Source organism: Pelodiscus sinensis, chromosome 1, assembly GCF_052426305.1.
Source record: "Pelodiscus sinensis isolate ZL-2025 chromosome 1, ASM5242630v1, whole genome shotgun sequence".
NCBI classification, from domain to species: Eukaryota; Metazoa; Chordata; order Testudines; family Trionychidae; genus Pelodiscus; species Pelodiscus sinensis.
In genome coordinates this window covers 309,260,261-309,279,710 of record NC_143052.1, presented here as the reverse complement: position 1 = coordinate 309,279,710, position 19,450 = coordinate 309,260,261, and the positions used below count along the sequence as shown (strand labels likewise).

The window sequence follows — 19,450 nt, the reverse complement described above, 5'->3', positions numbered from 1 at the left end:
TGGCACAGAAGTCAGCCGAGCACCACGGCGGGAGACAATAGCGCCGCCCAGAGGGAACAGCCAGTGTTTCAGCATTACAGAGTCACAGACATTGGGCTACTATATATATGATGGTGGGTAGAACTCTTGCCATATAAGATATGGAGTTAAGTGATTAACAATATTCAAATACCCAAGTCCAGACTGGTGAGCCAATGAGTAACTTTGGTGCTGTCCCAGATAAGGACTCCCAACAAATTTCACATTGCTAAACATATTGGGAGATTGGCAAATCAGTGTTCAGTAGCCTCCTACTGACAGTGTTACTCAATTACTTGTGACAGCAGCACTGAATGAGTGTTGTCATCTTGCCCCTCATTAATAAATGAAAAAAAATTGAACATAATCTCTCTCTGTCTCTTCCCATTGTCAGGGGATAATAGAAACAGTCACTATAGACTCTCTGCAAACATAACTAGTATTTGTCTAACAGACTGTCTAGAGTGTCACTATGCTCACAGGCTTCTGCTTATCTTTCTTGCTTGCTGCCTTTGCGCTCTGCCTCTGTTCTTGTCTGTTTTCAGTTGTGTGTGTTTTGCCTTCATAGGCATAAGAACATAAGACCAGCCATACTGGGTTAGACCAAAGGTCAATCTAGCCCAGTATCCTGTCTGCTGACAGTGGCCAGTGTTAGGTGCCCCAGAGGGGATGGACCGAAGACAATGATCAAGCAATTTGCCTCCTTCCATCCTTCTCCAGTCTTTGACAAACAAAGGCACCATTCATTACCGCCTGGCTAATAGCCTTTTATGGACCTAACCTCCATGAATTTATGTAGCTCTTTTTAAAACTATGTTATAGTCCTAGCCTTCACAGGCAAGGAGTTCCACTAGCAGACAAGTACGTGAGCACTCACACAACTCACCAAAAGCCCTTTATCCGCTCATCCCAAACTCCTGGGTAGGTTACAACCCGCTTTTCTTTTAGGTGGGAGGATTCTGATTAATTCATCCTGAGAGGCATGTGAAATGATGAGTGTGTTCCTATCCAGTCTCAGAGAGGTAGGTTTGAGATCAATGCAGTCATCAGTTCCTCAGCATAACACTATCTTCTCACTCTTAATACGATATTGTTCCAAAAAGGGTTCTGGTAGATTTCGTAAGAATCCAGAGCAGATTTAACAGGGGGAAGGGTCTTTGCTATAGTTAAGTATTGTGCATCTGTATACTGGGACAGCCTCAGGCAGCTTGCACCATCCCTTCATTTGTTGGCATTTGGACAGTTCTCTCATGCCACACTAATGTTCACAGCAGGAAACACTATTTGTTATGCCAGAACACAAGGCGAGAGCCTGAGAACTTCCAATCTAGCATCAGGACTGCACTGGGGGAGGGAGGGATTCCTTTAAACACTTAATTGGGAAACCTTACATATAAAAGGTGAAATTATTGTTTTTAAACATACAGTATGCAGTGTGGTAGCCTTGTCAATTCAGGATATTCAAGAGAGGTAATAGCTGTTATTGGACCTCACTTCTGTTGGTGAGATTAACAGGCTTCCAAGCCACAGGGAGCTCTTCCTCAGGCCTGGGAAAGTTATTTGTCTATACTGACTCTTTACTGCACTGCAACTTTCTGGCTCTGGGGTGTGAATAAACACCTCCCCCCAATGCTGCAGCAAGTTACAGTGCTGTAAAGTACCAGTGTAAATGGGTTCTCAGCACTGGGAGATACGCTCCTCCTCGGTGGTTTGCATAGTTCTGTGGTCATAGTTTCACTTTAAAGCTCTGCTGCAGCAATACTTTAGGGTTTTAAATGTCATAGCGAAATACAAAGTGGAGCAAATTGAAATGTGTTAACTATTTATATTAAATAATCTGCTCCATCTTGTATTTAGCTGCCTAAGTTGCTCTGTGTAGCTCAAAAGATTCTCACCAACAGCAGTAGGAACAATAAAAGATATTACCTCACCTGTCCTATCTTTTTAACACACATTAGGCTTTTTTAAGGAGGCTGCTGGAGGACTGTTAGGGTTGACAGTCACACAGGGTGCATCTACGCAGCACAGTTATTTCAAAATAATGTGAGCGTCTACACAGCAGTTCCTAATGGCTGACTGTCGGGGGGGGGGGCATCACTGACGGGGGGTTGTGGCCCCCTTCTACTGGCCCATGTCTTGGTCCAGGCCCTTCCCTCAGGGCATATACGGTACCCAAAATTCTCGGCCCGGCTCTCAGGGCATATACGGTAGCCAGGCCTAGTTCTGGGGAAAAGCCTCTCCAGGCCCAAGTGACTCCCCAGGTGCAGCAAGGGGTAGTAGGGGGACCCAGGCCCTCCCTCTCCACTGGGTCCCGGCTCAGGGCCCTGTGGGCAGGGACTCTAGGTCCTGCCAGCTTGGTGGGGAATCCAGCCACTACCCACCAAGCTGGATTAGGAAACCTCTGCCCTGGGCTGCTTCCTACCACTCTAGCACCCCCCTTTCCTAGCCGGTCCATCTGTGCAGCAGTCCTTATCAGGGCTGGAGTTGGCAGGACAGGTGTGCCCGTTACTCCGCAGGGTTGGGGTCGGCTTCACTCCCGGGGTCCCACACCAGCCTTCAGCTGAGTCCGAGATGCCACAGGAACACTGGATTTGCAGCCTGGTTCCTCCTGACTTCTAGCTGCTCTCCCCTCTACTAGGCCACTGCCTGCCCTATATACTGGCCCGGCTGGGAGCATGCCCAGCAGGGCTGTAAGGGTGGGGACCTTTCAGCCAGCTGGGCCTGGGCTACTCTCAGCCCTTTAGTGTGGGGCTTGTTCCCCCCATCACACTGTCTTATTGCAAAAATCTGTAAACCTCATTCCACAAGGAATAACGCTTATTCCAAAATAGCAGCAGTGGAGCATCCACACTACTAGTATTCCAAAATTGCTGTTTCGAAATAGCTCCTCCTCTGGGTCATTCAAAATAATTACTCCCCAGTGCCTCCCGGGGCTCTAATTTGAGGTAGTACGTCCACATTAGGGAAGTCTGCCTCAGACTAATTTTGAGATTTCCCTGTAGTGTAGATATTTCTAAATAAGCATGCTGTGTAGATGTACCCACAATGTCTACGTTTGCATGCCACATCAACCTTAGTAGATTGACTCTGGCTCAACACTGTTTGAAGAGGTGGTTTTACTGCTTTGCTGAACCAGAGTGCTTACATTGCCTGGTGACAAATTTGAGTGTAGACACATTTTCACAAGTAGATCAATGCAAGGCAACCTATGCTGACCTAACTTGGTAGTGAAAGCTGGCAGAATTAGCAAGGAATCTTAAGCAGTACTGTGAGTTGAAAGGAGATATTGTGGGTGACTACGGCTTCTCTACACACAATTGATTTGCTTTATTTATATGGATATAGTAAATGTGGTATGGACCTTACCTCTCCATCCACCCAGCTTGATGTACACCTGAAAGTTTTACCAGCATGGCCAAGTTGATTAGAGAACTGTGGGGAAAAAGCGCACATCTTACCAACACAGCTATGCTGGCAAATGCCCTATTATAGATGCAGCTAATGGTGGCAACAAGTTGTTCTGCTGATATAGCATGTTCCGCTTGTTCACCAGTAAAAGCTATGTCTCCACAAGGAGAGCACTATTGGTGCATCTCTACTGGCAAACCCTTTCAAGTGTAGACAAGGACTTACAGTGGACACAGACAGGCTATATGTACACTAGCTGTATGTGTGTCCATGGACATAGCCTTGCCACAGCCCACATGTTGTCCACATCTAATCTCCAGAATCACATGTTGGAAGGTGGGTAGAGGGTGAGGAAGCTAGTCTGCCTAAGGCTTGCAGATAAGTACACGTTCCAGGCTGTGGTGTGCCCCCATACTGTACCAGTGTGCACTAGCGTGGATGCAGTATAAGGAGTGTGCAGAGTCAGGCGGTTGCCTGGGGCCGCATTTCCTTTTTTTTTTGGTTGACAACATTTTTTTTGCTTGGCCTGGGGCCACCAATTGGTTAGAACTGGCCCTGGGAATGTGCACCAGGTCTCAAGTTTTAATAGTCCTCCCCATTCGCACAGTGCACAGACTGAACTCTTTTCTACCCGATCCTTTCCAATCTATAAAGGTCTCTGACCCCCATTTTTGCTGGTGGCAGCAAGCTACACTGACCATTTTGGAAGAGTTTTTAGCTGCACTCTTGATCAATCCAGGTAAAGAGGGTCCCTCTCTGAGAGCAGCTGCTGACCACACTGGTTACTGATCAGTGTGTGGTCAGAGTACATTGTCCTCCATGACTTCTCCTGAAGCAGCAGGAACATTCCTCTCTACCAGGAAATTTCACAGAGGCCGGAATGGGCTGATACTTGCAAACTCCAGTCCTGTGCTGGGAATGCATCAAACACCCACGCTGCTTTACTGGAGGGCAAAAGACTCCAGGAGCTGCTCAAAGAGGGCCCCGGATATGTGCTCTTTCTATGACGAGTGGGACTGGGTGATGTCTGGCCCACCTTACAACCCCATCAGCCTCTTTGTCTGAAGGGATTCTGATCCGGGGGCACAGAGGATGCTCCGGAAGAACCAGAGGATGAGTAGCATGTGATTCTGCACCATTACCAAAGGAGCTTGTTAGGGAAACCTCCCGAGCAAGACTCTGAGTCTGGTAAGTTACAGTGGACACACTCACTTCCTGCCAATATCTTCTCTTGCTCTGGCTGCCTAATTCCAGATTTTAAGCCCAACCCCTGCTCTACTTCACCCCTTACATGGTCATTAAGCACGATGCAGCTATAAATCAATGAGCCACTGTTATGCATTTAGGGAAGAGGGTGGTTTCAGAAAGGTCCAAAAAGACATACACCCAAATCCCTTCCTGTCAGAACCCCCTGAGCATCCAGGAGAGGAACAATGAGCCTGTGGGAGTCCCTGAAGCCCACCAAGAACTTGTTCTCTAACCTAAAGGCAAGAGACATCCCAGTTTGTCCCCAGGAACAATTACCCATCATTGTCATCTCCCTTTTCTCTTGGTCCCACACTCCAACACCCCCTTCTTTTTCCCAGGGCTAAGAAATAGCTGAAGTCCCAAGGATACAGGGGAAGGATAGGGAAAGTACAGCTAGCATTCATGTGCTCATAGAAAGCACTGCTAGCTACTTCTAAATGCTGCAGAATTCCCACCAAAGAACATGGGGAGATAAACATCTTGATGGCTTGGTTCACATGCAGAACAATTAAATATAATCCAAGTAACAATACAGGCATCAGCCACTACCCACTGACTCCTCCTTCCTCCACAAACCTTGACCATTTTCAACCCTAGTAGCAATTCCTATGCCTGCCAACCCCTAGGTGCAATTAGCACTGCAGACAAAGAACTAAAAAAAAAAGAGGAAAAGGGTGGAACACTCCTCCTCCAAGCAAATGTTGATAAGGTCATTAAGAGACATTCAGCACTCTGGATAATGCAGGCTTGTAAACAAACGTGAGCAGTTAAGACAAAAGCATTGTGCAATGGCCATAGTACAATTCAGCCACCCTCCTCGATAGCACAAGCCCAACCCAAAGCTGTTAATCTGGTGTAGTGCCTGGTTATAATTGTTAGGAGTATGTGAAGTATCACAGGAACAAATCCTCTAAAAATTAGATATTTTTATACTAAGTACTTGACAGTCAGGGCTGTCATTATCCTTATGCAGAATATGGAACTGCATAGGGCACCCAAAACTTTGGGGCACCACTGGTTCTTAATGTCCACCCACCCACCTCTTCCAATCCCTGTGCTGTGGCTCTTGCCTCCTCCAAAGAGGATCTAGTTAACCTAAAAGTGAAAAAGCCTATCAGACCTATTAGCAGAACACTGAACCTGTGAAAGGGCCATTCAAGTGGTAATGAAGCCATTTAACAGGCATTTGCCAACTCCAGGTATATACTGTCAGTTTATATGCCACAGGACACTTCCTTGGTTTAGAACTGATTGTGTTAGTTAACAGGCCCTCAGTTTAAAATGTGCTTAAAATATTTCCTTAGTGCATTGTGGAAAATTATAAAATTACATCTCTCAAAAATGATTCCCTCTCCCCCAGCTGCCAACACACATCTGGGCACTAGTAGGGCACCATAAATCCTAAGGACAGCCTGGCTGCTAATTGTCTCTCATGGGCTTTTCCAGCAACTGCACAGGGTGTAAAGGTGCCCCTTGGCACTTGCCTGCCTCCATTCTCTGCCAAGATGCGTTCACATATGGCATCCCTGATTTCTCTGGCCTGCTGGGAACCAGGACTAGTGGGCACATGGGTGGGATCCAGAGGCCTGTACAGATTTTTATAAACCAGCCTTGTCCTAATCCCACTCAGGACAGACGCGCTCCCTATGACCCTCACAAACGTTATGGAGTGCCCGATATATGATTGTAAGAACGGCATTTTCCACTTTGGAATCCAGACAGTACATAGGCACCAACAACTGTGCACTCCCCAACCAGTTGGCAGCCACTGCACTTGCAATTGAATTCTCATTTTCCAGGGTCATTAAAGTTGCAGCATAGTTTCATAAGCCAAGTTTGGAACAGGTGTGCAGGGTTCCCCAAAATAACAGTTGGCAGAAACACACCATAGGGAATCAAATTGTGTCCAGCGGATAAAGTCCCTTCTTCCCTTTTCAAATATATTTGCAAACTCCTCAGCACCTTGGCATCATGTCCCTTTCTAGTGTCTCCCACATTGTCACTCATGAGGGCCACGAAGCCTCACAAAATGTATGAATAGTAACCTTTTTGGTTCACACACTCATTCCCCCCATTATGGTGGGCAAAGTATTGGGATACTTATGTTATCTGTGGCTCATGCATGGTTCAGAAACGGCTTCCTCTGAAATCCAGCTATTCTTCTTTGGGTAGTGTCCCTATGGGTGCTCCACTGTGGGTGTCGGGCTCGTCCCGGCGCCACAGATCAGAGATCTTTTAGCTGTTGTCTGCCGGACCGTGCATACGTGGTGGCCGTCTTGCGACTTTTCGCACCATTTCTGGTCACGTGGTCCGGCTCCTCCAGTTCCTCCTAACCGTCTTCGGGCGCAGATGGAGAAACAGCTCCCGCTCGTGTCTTTCCTGACAGGAATTGAGAGAAGGAAAAAAGTTGTTATAGTTGTTATAGTTAGTTGTTCTGTTTACTCGTAGTTATAGTTAGTTCATAGTTCTTAGTTAGCGTGTTAGAAAAAAAAAAGAAATATATAGTTATATTCATCAAAATGCCTGGATCCCCAGGATTCAAGAAGTGCGCCACATGCAGGGAGTCCATGCCTGCTTCAGACGGCCATGTCTCTTGTATAAGATGCCTTGGTGAGGGACACATACCTCAAAAGTGCCCCCACTGTATTAAACTGACTGCCTGGGCAAGTCGTGACCGTGACATGCGGCTCAAAATGTTGCTGTTTGACAAGGCCCTTCAGCCACAGACTCCGCAGCCATGCTGCCCCGCCGTACTTCTCCCAAGGCGGCGCAGAAGAAGAAACCCTTTCCTTGTCCTGCTCTCTACCACCACCTAGAGTGAACATGGGAGACAAGCCGGGCTCCTCTGGATTGACGGTGACCCACAGACCAGAAAAGGAGAAACAGGTGCGCAGTACACTGGCATCGAGCCCAGCAGTGCATACCGCACCAAGACCGATGTAGGCACTGAGGCTGGCACCCACCCCAGCACTGACATCGTCGGCACTGAGCCTGGTCCATCCCATGCATGTCGGCACCAGGCTTGTCGGTGCTCATCCCATCCGCACTGACTCCGTTGGCACTGCCTGCTTCCATACCGACTCCATCGGCACCGACCGCTTCGGCACCAACACATCGTTCCTATACGGCACCATTTTACACATGGGTGATGACTGCTGCATCGATGCCACCTGCACTGCCCATACATCATTCTCCAGCACTGACCAGGGAAAGAAAGAAGACCCACAAACTTCCCACACCATCTCCAAGCCCAGAACTGGAAGCATTCTCCCCAGAGCCATCTGCTCCATCTTCAGTGCGGCCCTCTCATCCAGCCCATTGTATGTTCAGGACCTGACAGTTTTCACCCAGCATATCTCCTCATTAAAGATACCATCATTACCACCGCCATCATTCACTTTCACCGGCTCACTCCAGGGGTAGGTCAAGAACCCCTAGGTCTCCCTCATGCTCCAGAAGTTCCAGGTACAGGGATGACCATAGATGTTCATACAGGCATTTACCCTACCGTGATGATCATAGGCGCAGGCACTATAGTCACTGGGACCAGTGTTTCCATTCAAACATTCAGTGTTTACCTGCTCATTCAAGGGGCATTTCACCATCACCTGCTCCTTCATACATTGCCCCAGACAAGAGCAGATCTGCCTCTCCACCTATGGAGAGACCACCTACGCCCACCGGTGACCAGCCGATAACAGTTCAACAGCTTACGGCGGAGGGCACACATCTATCCGATACAGAGGGGTCACACCAACAATCCCCCACAGACATAGTGTCTTCCTCTTCTGATTATGCTGTATTCGCAGGAGACACCTCACTGACAGACGACTTGAAGGATTTTCAAGAACTGTTTAAAAGGGTCGCTGACAGTCAGAATGTCCAGCTGGGGGAGGTTCAGCAGAAGCAACACCATCTGCTGTGAAACCTACACCCCTCGCACTCTTCCAAAGTTGCACTCCCATTGGACAAGGTGATACTCGAGATAGCCAATGATATATGGCAAACTCCCACCTCCATGCCTCCAACCAACAAAAAAGCGGGCAAAAAGTACTTTGTGCTGGCCAAGGGAATGGAATTTTTATTTAATCATCCGCAACCCAACTCCTTGGTCATGAACGCAGCTCTGTAGAGGGCCAAAGTAACCCATTACAAGAACACCACCAGAGATAAGGACAGCAAATGACTGAACCTCCTAGGCAGGAAGGTGTACTCGTTGGCAACTTCAACACTCCATATGGCGAATTACTCTGCCCTATTAGCCAATCACAACTTTGATCATTATGCCAAACTAGTTCCTCTCCTTGAATACCTTCTGGCAAATAAATGTCAAGTCCTTAAAGCTATTATATAGGAGGGATACACAGCCTCCCGTTCCGCGCATCACATCCAGGGGCGGCCTTAGACTAGCTGCCAGCAACTGACACCCTAGGCGAACCATGCAATCAGTGCCCTCACCTCCCAACCCCTCAATGATATTGCGCCACCATTTGGCATCCCATTTAACTTGGCATCCTAGGCGACCGCCTAGTTCGCCTATATGGATGGGCCGCCCCGGCACATCGCATTGGACGCAGCCGACGCAGCAGCCCGGACCACAGCTACACCTGTGGTCATGCGCAGGGCTTCATGGTTACACATAGCAGTGGTACCTAAGGAGCGCCAAAATAAAGTAGAGGACCTGCTTTTTGATAGGCAAACCCTGTTTGCTGAAAAGACTGACCAGGTCCTTCACTCTGGTAAAGATTCATGCACAACACTCAGAACTCTCGACATGTATACACCACCATACCGTTGTAGAAGATACACACTGTACCAAAGGCAGAGGCCTTTTTCATATGCACCTTCACATGCACACCAGTACAACCCTCAACGACCCAGGTAGCGAGGCGGTGCCCACAAGCTGCCAGACCAGCACATCAACAACCAAGCAAGCAGCAGATTTGACGCGCGCGTCGAGGGACTTCAAACCATCCAACTACTGCCCACTTACAATGCCACCACTGTGCTCTTCCATCACCATTTAAGGCCCTTTCAACACCGCTGGGCCACAATAACATGAGATTGTGTTATTGTGTTATTGCGGCTGCTCAGGAACGGGGGCAGGAAGTGAGAACTCCCCCGCCCAGAGGCTGGTGGTTCCTGCAGCTGCACAGGAAGCGGGTGGTGAGTGCTCCCCCGCCCAGAGGATGGTGGTTCCTGCTCTCCCTCCCCTTCCTGAGACTGCGGAGGAACCAGGGGGATAAGCGTTCCCCTGCCCGGAGGCTGGAGGCTGGCGGCTGCGCAGGAACCGGGACGGTGAGTGGCTGTCTAATTCCCACTCTCCCCGCCCCCCTCGCCTGGCCCGGAAATTAGCAAATATACCCCTGGCAGATATACCCCCGGCACAGAAAAGTCTTGTATACCCCGCGGGTTATACTCATGCGCGGGGTACACAAGATTTTTTTTTACTGAAATAGAAAAATTCGTGGGGTATATTTGGGTGTGGGTTATATTTGAGTGTGGGGTATATTCACTAAATTACAGTAGTCATGCAGTGAGCATCTTACCTTCAAGCAGCGGGAGTTCCAAGGGACCTACAAAATAAAGTTGAAGACCTACCATTAGATAGGGACAAGCTGTTCGCGGAAAAGACCAATAGCGTATTACATTCTTCCAAGGACTTGCACACAGCTCTTCAGACATTGGGTATGTATACCCACCGTATAGGAGACGTCGATATGCTCCTTATCAACGACTACCCATATATCAGACAACAGTGGCAACAATAGTAACAAAGAACTGTTGACCACCAATGCCCACGTCAAAGGCCTCAGAGACGCCGAAACATGGGTAATTGTACGCAGACCCCATTGCGAACACCTCTCTCTTTGCCCACCTAACCACGGAAAGATTCATGAAGGGCCTCATGAACTTAAGCCCTCCCCGTAAGCCTGTTCCTTCAGTGTGGAACTAAGATGTCATAGTCGAAGCATTAACTACTCCACCATTTGAGCAGCTCGCTAACACACCGCTTCAGACATTAACCATGAAAGTAGTTTTTCTTCTTGACATTACGTCAGCACGTACGGTTGGCGAATTATCAGCTCTGATGGAAATGCCCCCGTATACCATCTTCAATAAGGATAGCATAGTCCTAAGACTTCCCCAGCATTTATCCCAAAGGTATCGTCAAGCTTTCATGTGAATGAACCAATTGTCCTCCCATCTTTTCACCCAAAACCTCATGCCACCCCATTTGAAGTGGCCCTCCATACACTTGACATTCGAAGAGCTCTTGCCTTTTACATAGAACACATGAGAGCTTTCAGAATAACTGACTGACTGATTGTGTCTCTGGCCGAGAGATCGAAAGGACACCCAATATCATCCCAGCGCATCTCAAAACTTCTAACCACCTGTATAACTGAGGCCCACGCCTCCAAGCGTATTCTGCTTCCAACACAACCCCAAATCCATTCCACAAGAGCAATGGCAGCTTCACTGGCCTTCCTCAAGGGCGTTCCCCTTAAGGACATATGCAGAGCAGCCACCTGGTCCTCATATGACACTTTTATAAAACATTATGCTATACATCAGAGGACGCATTCTGATACTGTGGTGGCATCAGCAGTGCTCTCTTCAGCAGATAAATAGGGAGTCCGTTTTTCCCTCCTTCCTGCTCATTGGAGTACTGCTGTTCAGTCACCTACAGTGGAGCACCCACGGGGACATCACTCGAAGAAGAAAGCGAAGTTACTCACCTTGGTGCAGTAATTGTTGTTCTTCGAGATGTGTATCCCCGTGGGTGCTCCACTACCCGCCCTCCTCCCTACTTCGGAGTCCTTTTTTCTTTATGTCTTCCAGATTCTGAGGCGGCCTTGAGGAACTGGCAGGCGCCGGACTGCACACTCACACAAAAGAGCGCGAACACCGCCAGATGCCACTGCACATGTGCGGTCCAGCCGGGTACTGCTATTAGAAAAATCTCCATTCTTTGGCATCAGGGCAAGCCCAGGAGCTACAGTGGGGCACCCACGGGGACAGACATCTTGAAGAACGACAGTTACTGCACCGATATGAGTAACATCGCTTTCCTGCATCCTAAGTTGCTATGAATTAAGGAACAAGTCACTTCCACACACCATAAAGGCCCACTCTACTAGGGCAATGGCATCTTTGGCAGCTTTCCCAAGGGGAGTTCCCCTAAAAGACATTTGTCGAGTGGCCACTTGGTCGTTGTACCTTACATTGGCAAAACACTATGCGCTATCAAACTGATGCAGCAGTAGCCACTGCAGTTCTTTCCACAGTGGCAACTCATTGACTCTGAACCCGCCGCCCTCAGTCCAGATACTGCTGTGGAGTCACCCACAGTGGAGCACCTATGGGGACACTACCTGAAGAAGAAGAAGGAAGTACTCACTTTGTGCTGTAACGATGGTTCTTCGAGGTGTATGTCCCCATGGGTGCTCCATGACCCGCCCTCCTCCCCTCTTTGGAGTCTGTTGTTTATGTCTTCCAGGCTTCGATGATCAGGAGGAACTGGCGGAGCTGGACTGTGCAACCAGAGATGGCGCGAAAAGCTGCAAGATGGCTGCCGCGCACACGCAGTCCAGCAGACAGCGGCTAAAAGATCTCCAGTCTGTGGTGCCGGGACAAGCCTGACACCCACAGTGGAGCACCCATGGGGACACACACCTTGAAGAACCATTGTTACTGCACAAGGTGAGTAACTTCTTTTTTCTGGATCTTTTCTGATGGCAGGCCTCTATGGGAAGATCACAACTTTAACGCTTTTTAAATGTTAAAAAGTGTACATCCACAACTCCAGCAAAGGACTTTCCAGCCCCGACAGTGGAATTTTCAAACCCAAAGTAGTTTGCAATGGATCTGTAGCTGTCTGGTGTTGCTACTTTCCATGGGGAAATAGCTATCGAATTCTGCCCAGCCATGGCTTCCCTGAACTGAGGGTTTTGAGGTGAAGGTTTTGTGCAATGTCAGTTTCCGTATTTGGATGTTCTGAAGCCACTGCTGGTCACTTGCGATTTCCAAAACAGTGTGATCTGTGGGTCTCCTGCACCAGAGGTATTGGCCCAGCCAGGAGAATACTGCAGTAATAATGTAAATCATTCCATCCATAGTATGGGAGTTGAATCAATTGTCATTGATCCTCAAGGTCAATTGTCTTTGATGTATCAGAAAGTTCTGCACAACTTCCATCCAGGATGTCACCGATCACCTACTTTACTAAACATTTGTCCTGTGATAAGGAGCAGGAGCAGAATGACAGCATCATCCATCATCATCATCATCATCATTCTCCCATTGCTCCATGTCTTCCTCCCAGTTTGGCCGGAGGAAATGAAAGCAGGAATTGACATCAGCAAATGTGTGAAACATACAGCAAAGCAGTTCCTGGAACATCTCCCTGTGGTGCACAGAACTTTGAGATACCACCCTGGAAATGGTAACGCTTTATACGTGTGTCCAGGACAGTGTATGTGAGAAGGAAAGGGTGCAGGCATGTACATGGCCAAGCAGTACCCAAAGGGCATTGTGGTTGTAGATCTTGGGTCCCGCCAAACGTGGTGCAAGCCTTTACGCCATGCCACGGCCAGCACGCTTACTAATGCCTTGCTGGAGCTCTTGGCTGCCTGGGGAGTGCCCAGACAAGTTCAAACTGATGGGGGCCCCCTGTTCCAGTCAAATGCACTACAGCAATTTTTCCAACAGTTTAACATCACTCACCGTGTCCACTTACAGTATCATCCCCAAAGTAATGGCATGGTGGAGCGTAAAATCGAGATCCTAAAGACTACCCTCCGCACTTCCTTGAAAGGAAGTGACTTTAAGAGCTGGCAGCCTGCGCTAATTAACCTTAATGAGCAGTGCATCTGGTGGCCTCAAGGGCCATGGACACCCCAATTCAACTTGCCACACCTGACCTAGTACAAACTTTTCAGCGGAAAAAGCCCCCGCACAATGGGATACTGTACCCATGTGTTTATGCTCCTGGCATTTCGGACACTGGTGTGCCGCCTGCCTCCAGCTAGTGACTGTGAGATCAGGAGGACCTAAGCAGGCGCGATTATAACGGTGGTAGTTTTTGTCTGTGCTAAAGTGTCCCCACTCTTTGTGGAGCCAGATGACCAGGGGTTCAGTGCTAGGAGGCTCGCCTTTGTCATCATTGGGGATCGTAGCACTGACAGTGCTTACACTAGCCTCCTGCAACCTAGAATCTAAAAAGGCGTGGGCCCAATGCGTATCTGGTTTGTGTGAGGGGCAGTGGACTATAAAGCAGCGCCAATAACGCTGATGGGCCATGGTAAGTAAGGGTTCCCATAATTCTGGGTCTTTCTGGGGGTTCCCAGCCCCAGTGGCTAGCATGTAAACATACTTGGAATCAACGCCCATAATGAGGGGCTCGGTAGGGGGGTGGGTCTTAATGGCATGGTTGATTCCGATTGCGAATGCCTCAGCTTCTGCCTTTTGTGCTCCCGTGCCAAGGGCTAGGGCTCTTACTTCCAGGTGTTTGCATTTGGTGCAATACATGCCAGCCTTGTCTGAGCCTTTTGTACTGCCATCGGTTAAAAGCCAGGGGTCACCCAAAATGCCGATACAGGCAGGTCTGTTTTGATCATCATGGGCTTGACGCAAGTCATCGTGGTGATTCCAGTGGCTCCAGCAGTACCTGGCTTGGCACCAAAGGTCAGACCACGTTTTATCCGTGCCCCCGAAATCATAAGGGGGTACATCATCTAACCATCGGAGGGCTAACAACCCAGGGTTCCGCAGGATTCCCCAACAACTCCTCGCCCAGGATTCTGCATACTTGAGTGCAAGCAACAGTTTCCCATGGGGACCATACCGGTGTTCTGGCACTTGGATAAGGTGCATTTCTTGGTAAACTACTGCATCCTCCTGGCAGACCTCTAGAATGAAGTGACTATTTGTCCAATTGACTGCTACCGACAATTGCACCTCCGGGTCATAACGACTTAGGGGAGGAGGGGTTTCCGTGGCCCGCGCTAACACCTGCAGAGCCTGACGGTGCTCCTTGCCCCAGGAAAAAGGAAGCACGTTTTCGGACTAGCAGCTGTAGCGTGTCTAGGGCTGAAGCGCATTTTGGACTCACAAAGTGGCGTTAGTAATTAAGCACCCCCAACAGTGCTTGTAACTCACGCTTGCTTTGGGGGGGGTTAAGGGTCCACTTCCCGAGGGGTGACTCATTATCCAATTTGGGGGATATTGGCTGGGGGGAGATCGTGATGCCTAGAAAGGTAAATGTGGTCGCTACATCCCTTTGTTTTTTTCCCTCATTCACAACCCACCCATCGTGCTGTAGGGCATCCCATACAGCGATAACGGTGACCTGTGTGGTATCTTTTGCACTGCCGATAACCAAAATATCATCGACATAGCTGAGGATGTGTGAACCCTCGTGGGGGGTGATCTTGTCGAGAGTGAGCTGTAGGTGCGCACTACAGACAGCGGGTGAGTTTCTGTACCCTTGGGGGCAAACTAGCCAATTAAACATGCGGCCCCCGAAAGTAAAATTAAGCACCCCCTTTTCATCTACCATAGGGACCTGGTAGAACATGTCTTTCAGGTCCAGTGTAGCCCCCCACTTTAACGTCTTGTTGCGCACAATGGCCAGGAGTTCTGGTAGTGAGTGAGGGGATGTAAACGGCACAGATTCTACATGGTCATTTGCTCGGCGGTAATCTATGACCAGGCGGTATATGGGGTCGTCTCTAGGACGATTCGGTTTAGGTATACCCCAGCCTGCTGAAAGATATTTGCTACCGCTAACTTCTCGTAGCTTTCCCTCGGCCATGAGGTTGTTTATTAGCATTCGGATTTGGCCGACGCCATCGGGGTGTGTGGAAATGTGCTGGTGTTTCCATTGTGCGGGACTGACTAGCGTAGGGGAATGGGCTAAAGGCTGGGTGGTCAGGCAGTTAGGTAGCGCTGATAATACTTGGTCTTTTAAGTCAAGTCGTTTTAGCTCCCCCACGCCCAGCAAGTTCTGGCCTCCTACCAGAGCTTTGACTCGGTGCACCCTCCCATTGTGAGTGATTTTAATTTCTACAAGCTCCGCTTGGGCGGCTTGGTTTAGGCCTTGAACCCACAGCTTCCTCCCTAGTTTTTTATGCGGTGTTGAGGGGGTGACTATGGATACTTGTGCACTGGTGTCTAGTAAGAACTTTACTGGGTTCTGCTCGACTATAAGGGTGGCGAATGGCCTTAGATCGTCATCTGGGGCGGCCGCCTGATGGTATGTGGCCGCTACTCGTTTTTTGGCTGAGTGTTCAGGAGTTCGCTTTCATTGCCCCATGGCTTGAAGCCCTTTGCTTTTGCTAAGAGGAGTTGTTCGGGGGTTGAGAGTCTCCTAACCTCCTCTTTGGTAAGCTCGCTGTTAAGCAGGAAACCAAGCACGGCCCTCTCTTGGGGGGGGTGTTCGGGGTACGTTTTTCTCCCTTGGGGCCGGGGGTGGGGTCCTGAAGTTACGGCGGCTACCATTCCCGCTGATGGTTCGGGTTGGCGGGTCGGAATGTGGATCTTATCTATTATGATGTACAAGCTAGTTAATGGTTGGTCAACAACAGTGCGTAACCACATTATTTGGCCAGCATCTGGATGCCCTGTGGCCTCACAAACTGCTATTGCTATTCCCGCAACCGGGATTTGTGAGATGTCATTGACAAATCTATGTGGCTGCCCCCCGGTCTGTTGGGCCGGTGTCAGGTTGAGGGGGTGCCTTGCAGGACTCCAAACAACTATAGAGAGTCCAGCTACGCCATACATTAGATCTTGCGGAGCTTTTACAGCTCCACGAGGGATGTTAAATGAGACTAGCGTGGTGCCCATGAGCTGGGTGATCACAGAGGGGAGAGGGATTGGCCAAACATTATTGCGTTGGACGATGATGGGGTTTGCTGCCCCTCCATGCCAACTGGCGTTGCGCACCAAATAGGTGCACTCCTCCGAGTCTACAATTTCACTACCATTTTCTAAAGAGACGCGCCCCAACCAAATGACTACCGGTTCTCTGGGGCGTCTACGGGTGGCTTCAGTCAGTTCCCTTCTTTCCGCCGCAGTGCGGGTGCGGACGACAGATTGAGTCGTGGTGTTACCTTGTTGGTCCACCAGGTGCTTGGTAACCACCACGGGGCAAACCTCCCGGGGCCGGTTATCTTCTTCGGTGGGGGCGGGAGATTTTTCGGGCAGGAGTGGGGCGGACGGGTACTGGGGGAGGGGTTCGGGTAAAGGTGGTTTTGGTTCCTCAATGGGGTTTTGTGTGCTGCCAGCTCTAGCGCTGTTTGTGGGGCACATTTGCTGTGTGACTGTTCATGCAGTAACTTCGTACTGGTCTATTAGGCGCAGTGCGGTTATGAACTGGCCGTATAGTGCTCCTAAAAGGTGGTGAGGTTCATAAGTATCAGGTTTTAACTTATGGCGTGTTCGCGCGTTTACGAGGGTGGCGGCTACGTTGGCGGCTAAGGTGTGTGCTCGGCCCCCAGTCTCTAAGTCGGGGTAGAATGTTGAGGGAGAGACAGAGGCTCCTGCCTTTTTTATGCAGGCCTCCATAGCCTTAAGGGCATGACGGGGGTCGCTGCTGGATCTAGTGGCTTTTTAAGCCCTGCTAGTTTTACCTGCTTTTCCTCCAGCAATGGGAAAAAGCAACTAGTGGGGGGTGTGCAGAGGACGCAACCCAGTGACGGGACATCAAGGTGTACCTCCCATTTTTGATCCCCAGTAGCGATACTCAGGTGTCCCAGTATGCTGTCACCTGTGTTGGTGATTTGGTGATATTGGGCACGGAAGAGTAAATCTTCCGGGGTTAAATTAGTTCTGTCTTCCCACGGGCATCCTGTTCGTGACGCCATGTCACGAGAATCACAGGTCCGATGATAAATACCCAAGGGGGGAAGGACAGAACCAGGTGGACAGTTTTATCAAATAAAAAATATTTATTTATGACAATGGTGAATTTATAGTATTTATTCTAAGATTTTTAATAGACCGTGTTAATAATGAATTTACAGTATTTATTATATTTATTCTATGATTTCTAGTTAAACGTGTCAGAGATATAAGGATGGGAACGGCAAGGGGAATAGTCTCTAATCTTAAAATATCCAGCTACACTAATTAAATAACAGTGATAACTACAAACTCTATGTACTACCCAAAACAACTACAACACTACGCTTATACAACAAGAAAAAATCAAATCATACATACCAACTTACACAGCACACGGAACATGTCACAGATATTGGTTCGGTTGCGAAGGCCTTGGTTACACCCGAGAGTCGGGGGAGGTGGCTGGTCGGTTGATCAGGCCAGCAGCGCTTTGAAGTATACGAGAAGGCACACGCACATGTGTTGCGAAGACCGCTTAGAGCGAACTGTGCGATGGGTATTTATCCCCAAATCTGCACATCGCTTTCCCGCGCTTGCATATTACCATATATGGCCCAATGGTAACCAAGTGGGGGGTCTGTGTCCCAGGGGTAGGGCCGAAACTGTGCAGGTTTCATGCGACCAGATAAGCCCCGCAGTTCTCACGCCAAGGTGACGGGTGGGAGAGTCTGAGGCTATTTTCCCCTTTTCACACCTTCCCTTTTTCTAAAGGCAATGGTATGCAGGAAGGGTGCGGCTGGTTTCTCTCAAGGAGTACTGCAGCCCACTATAGCAAGAGTGGCCTGGCCAAACTTTTTTACTGGGGGAGCAGTTTCTTTTCTCTAACAGTATTCAGTTTTGAAAACTGGAAAGTTGGCAACCCTAAGCTGTATCAACAGTAAGGGTAGCACCAGTAAAACTGGTTGCACCAGTACAACTATATTAATAACACAATCAGATCCCTAATCAAAATAGTAGACTAGGCCATAGAGTGGGTGCATTAAAGAAGTGTGTAACAGCCACATTGAATAAAGGAATGCTAGTTACTTGGCCATCTGTCTTTATTTTGCTGTTCCACTCTATTGGATGTTGTGCTGCTGCCAAGAGCTGGGCTAATAGGTACCCCTCCTGTGTGCTCTACTTAGAGCAGAGGATGGAGAGCATGGAGACTGCGAGGAGGAACACAGAGACCTAACAAAGGCTAGAACAGGCTGAGTAAAACCTTTTGGAAGTTGGAACGTCAGAGCAAACACAACTTCACTGAGATTCCCTCTAGCCCCTCATTTCATGCTATTTCAAACCTTTTGTGGCCAGAGAGCTTATAATTCTGAAATGTCTACTTGGAGAAATTACCTTTACAAAAATATTTGCCTTATATTTTTAGGTCTAGATAGTTTGATCCTCCATAGTCAATCTATTGCTTCAGATTGATTTCAGGGTTTATTCCCCCCCCCCTTTTTTTAAATATGCCACATGCACACATACACAAATCTGTGCACTTTGTTGTTTTTCATTTAAGAGCCTTTTTTTTAAATCTTAGCAAATGCTCAGTCTTTTCCACTTCAATAGCCTGAAATTCTCCCCTGGGAGTTATAAGCTCTTTAAATATTTTTAGGTTGCCAGATTTCTTATGTTCTCTCTCCAGGAAGCCAATTTTGTTTCTAGGCTCTTGAGAGTAGTGTAACTTCATCTTTTGCGCACTCGCTGCATCACAATAAAATGCTGCCTAATTGCTGCCTTTGCAGAGTCCCAAAGGTGTAAGTGTTTATCTCGAGGCTATCATTGTGGACAATAAACTCTTCTCAGGCTGGAGTTAAGCCTTTTTATTATTTAAATCTGAGTCATGTAAAATTAGTTTACTAGCAAGAAACCCACAAGGATCTTG

The 19,450-nt window shown here is 48.6% G+C and overlaps 1 long non-coding RNA gene across 1 annotated transcript; it reads left to right on the top strand.

Annotated features, from left to right (window-relative positions):
* The first annotated feature begins 9,708 nt into the window (after positions 1-9,708).
* On the top strand, positions 9,709-19,450 carry LOC149525801 (uncharacterized). Its single transcript, XR_016348535.1, has 2 exons — positions 9,709-12,381; positions 12,833-19,450. It is a non-coding gene; the product is annotated as an uncharacterized LOC149525801 (long non-coding RNA).